We start from the raw sequence: 3,975 nt of genomic DNA on the forward strand, positions 1-3,975 counted from the left end.
ATGAAGCATTCAAGAAATAACATCCACTGGCTGTGAATAACACCACATATAGTGACCTCATCTGCCAAATATACAATTAAGTTTTGAGTATGCTTCTTGGAAAGATTTCTTCAATCATACACAGTGCCTTCTCAATGGAATATTGATGAATCTCCGTTGACACTATCCACCTATTTAACAAAGGAATAAATCATAAATTAAAGAAGAATAGATGATTTCAATGCTATATGTTATACCAAAAGCACAAATCTATAGTTTTGACCAGAACTCACCTTGCTAGTCCACCTAATTTATAGATGACATTTCGAGGTTTCTCCTCTCCGTACCCACCAATTGATATTGGAAGTATGAACTAGTGTAATCAATTTTTAAAAAGCATAAATATCAATATAAAGTCCACACGATAGAAACATGAAAGATGAGTGCATTACACCGGTTGGTGTACAAAAAGATGAAATTTGATTCTTGACATTCTTTTCCTCTTGCTTGTAAACCTCCATGGTGCCTTTGATAAAACCACCTTGTCATTAAATACCCTTGGCCATGCCATTTCCATGGGTCCAATATCCTTTAGGTCATCCCTTGTTGCATTGGTGTCTAAAAATATGCATTGGATCCAAAAGATGATTTATTCTTAACTCTTTCCAATATGGTAGTAGACGATAAAAGATCTTTTCATGCCCGCTAGGTTCTATGATGGGAGTCACTCTCCATCTCTTGCCCCACTCTGCATCTCTCTATCTTCCCTCCAATGGTATTGTAGGAGGCAATGCCACATGGCTTCCCAATTTGGATGGAGTATGGTTTGGAGGAAGAAATCTATGATGTTCATCATACACCACTTTCTTAGTGCATGTGCTTGTTTGGATATAAGTGATGGTCCACAAATTGGACATTCATTATATCCTGTAATTGTGAGACCTACCAAAATATAATGTAAGAATTGAAAGTTAATAGACATTACAATACATTATAGTTATAAATGGAAGTTATGTATGCATAGATAACAATCAATTTATTTAGCAATATACCTGAGCACTAAATATAGCCTCAAAAATCATGCATAGTCCACATTAAGATACCCTTGACCATTGTTTTACAACATGAAATTGGACAAGAAACATCATGCACCCTTATGTCTCTCCATAATTTCTAGAGCTGATCAATCAAGGGCTCAAGGTATACATCCATATTCTTTACCTTGTGCTTCCCAGGCACAAGAAGCACAAGCATCACATGATCTTCTACATCCATGGATGAATATTGTAATTTACAACAAAAATGGGCCATGTGGACTATGATGTAGACCTCAATCTAAATGGCTTCACCCCATCCATACCCAATCCAAGTCATAAATTATGGGGCTCATCTTTGAACTCTGGCCATTTTATCCTCAATGTGATCCCAAACCAATGAGTTGACAAGAATCCTCATCATGCCATCAATTGAATGATGGTTCACATGACATGTCATTGACTCAACAATCGATTGACACCTAAACATATGTTGAATGCGAGGTATAATAGGAAAGTGCCTTAACACCTTTTGTGGAGATTTTGCACCATGTAAATCCTTCCTAAAATGACCCTCTCCACAAATTGGACATTGCATGACATTGGCAAAGGCACCCCTAAATAGTACACAATCATTACGGCATGCATGAATTTGAGCGCAATCCATACCAAGCTTGGAAAGTATTTTCAAGCATCTCTTCTTGTTGAGGTCATCAAATTGTTTGTTGAGGGCATCAAATTGTTTGTTGGGAGCATCTTTGTTAATAATCAGAGTAGGCTATTCACACTATTATCGCTCCATCCATATGTTGTTTGCAAGTTGAGAATTTCAAAGCATGCCTGTAAAGTTAAGTACTTTGCACCATCATACAATGGTGTATTAGCTTCTCCTTGTGTAACACATCCTCTTTATCAGAAGTTTAAAAGTTAGGTGTCTCTTCCTCACCCTCGCTTTCAAAAAAGTGAGTGATCATCTCCTTGACATCCTCTTCCTCTATCTCATGTCGAGGAAATCTTGGCATTTTCTAATATGCTCTAATGTGACTTGACCTTAACATATACAAAGATTCTTGCATCTTACACATGAATAAGGGATTCTTGTTCACAACCACTCTAGACTCTCAATGATTAGTGACACATTACTATCTGAACTAGCAAAAGACATTTGTATAGGAAAAAATCCGTGTGCAAATTAAAAACTGAATATGAATACATGCACTAAATTTTGTAGTGTCAATGGTATATGGAGTGGTTTGCTCTCTAAAATTTTCTCAACGTAGCTAGAAGCAACGATGAATTTTAGCAACACTTGGATTGGATGTGTCTAGAATTCCATTCTGGAAAGAATTAAAAAGGACCCGGATGTGTTTGAAACTCTGACACAAAAGGAACTAGATAGATCTAGATATGCTTGGAAGTCAGATAAGGAAAATTCAGAGTCCTAAATCCGAAGGGAAATGATTGTGTGGAATTTTGATCCGGATAAAATCGAATGAGCCCAGAGTTTAGATCCAGAAGAGCCAAATAAGTTAGAAATCCAAAGTAGGATTAGGCTTTAGATCAGTAGAGAATTTAAAATTTTGACCCAAAAATATCCAAAATGATCTGGATGAGCTCAGATATAGATGAACTAGGATAAATACAAAATTTGGAGCCGGGAGATTATTGACTTCAGATCTTTGATGGTTCATGACTCTGATGTTGGAAGGGAGTAAGAATCCAATGTCAGAAGAAGGGAGTTGAAATCCGAATCCGAAGTCGGTCGAGAGCCAGAACAGAGTTGGGAGTCGAAATCTGAATCCTTATAATTTGAAGTCAGAACGTAGTCCAAAGTTGAATTTGAATCTAATGTAAGATGGGAGTCGGAATCGGTTGTTTGTCATCAAAACAGAGTTAGAAGTTGGAATGGAGTCGGATGTCAGAACAAACAGAGTCAAAAGTCGGAACATGTAACTGAAGTCGGAACGAAGTTGGAAGTCGAATCCAAATCCTTGATGTCAGAATGGAGTCGAAAGTCGGATGGAACAGAGTCGAAAGTAAGAACCAAGTTGGGACAGAGTTGGAAGTCGGAATGGAGTTGGAAGTTGGAACGGAGTTCGGAGTTAGAACAACGAAGTTGAAAGCCAGAATAGAGTCGAACATTGAAGGGTTAATGACGCAATGGAAGCTTGTAGTATGCTTTCAATCTAATTTTTGTACTACCAATCTTTGATAGTGTAGATATTGAACATCTCTTAGTTTATTTGGGATCAATGATAGATGGTTCCATATGTTCTCTATTCAGTATTGCATGTTGTACTCTGCACACGAGTTTTTGCTTTGGAAAACGCATGCACTGTCTGATAATTTCAGCTTCACATGGCTCATACCTCTCAGGGTAATGTATTGGTGATCCTCGCGCATGCGCATGCTGTTCCACGGGAACACTCACGGGAACACGGATTATGGAAGGAGGCCAGAAGCAATTAATGCGAGAGAGCGGGATTGTAGCCATGGGAACATAAAGATGCACATAATTTTTCCATATTTTTGTGTCGAAGTGCAATGTAAATCGTTTTAGGCCAATGTGGGTTCTCAATGAGAGCTCTAAGTGTATTAAGCAAGGCTCACTTATGGGGTTGTCCGCCCATGTGTGAAAGAGGACTAGGGTTAGGGTTAGTGACATCTCTATAAAAGAGATGTTAGCTAAAGAAAGAGGACGTTTTTGGCCATTCTCATAAGCTATTGAGTGAAGCTCTTGAGCTCTCAAGCTATGGCAACTCTCTAACTCTCTCTCTATTGTACTCTAATGAGCATCAAGCTCCAATGAGTATAGCTCCACTTCTTTCTCTTAATCTGTTTTAGCATCATTGAAGTAGATTAATCTATGATTAGTTGAATGCTTCTTTCTTTCTCTTGTGTATGCATGCTTGTGTGTGTGTGTGTGTAGTCTCCATTGATGCAAGCTCTTGCCCACTTCATT

Source organism: Cibotium barometz, chromosome 34 (assembly GCF_041138505.1).
Source record: "Cibotium barometz isolate CiBa-2024 chromosome 34, ASM4113850v1, whole genome shotgun sequence".
NCBI classification, from domain to species: domain Eukaryota; kingdom Viridiplantae; phylum Streptophyta; class Polypodiopsida; order Cyatheales; family Cibotiaceae; genus Cibotium; species Cibotium barometz.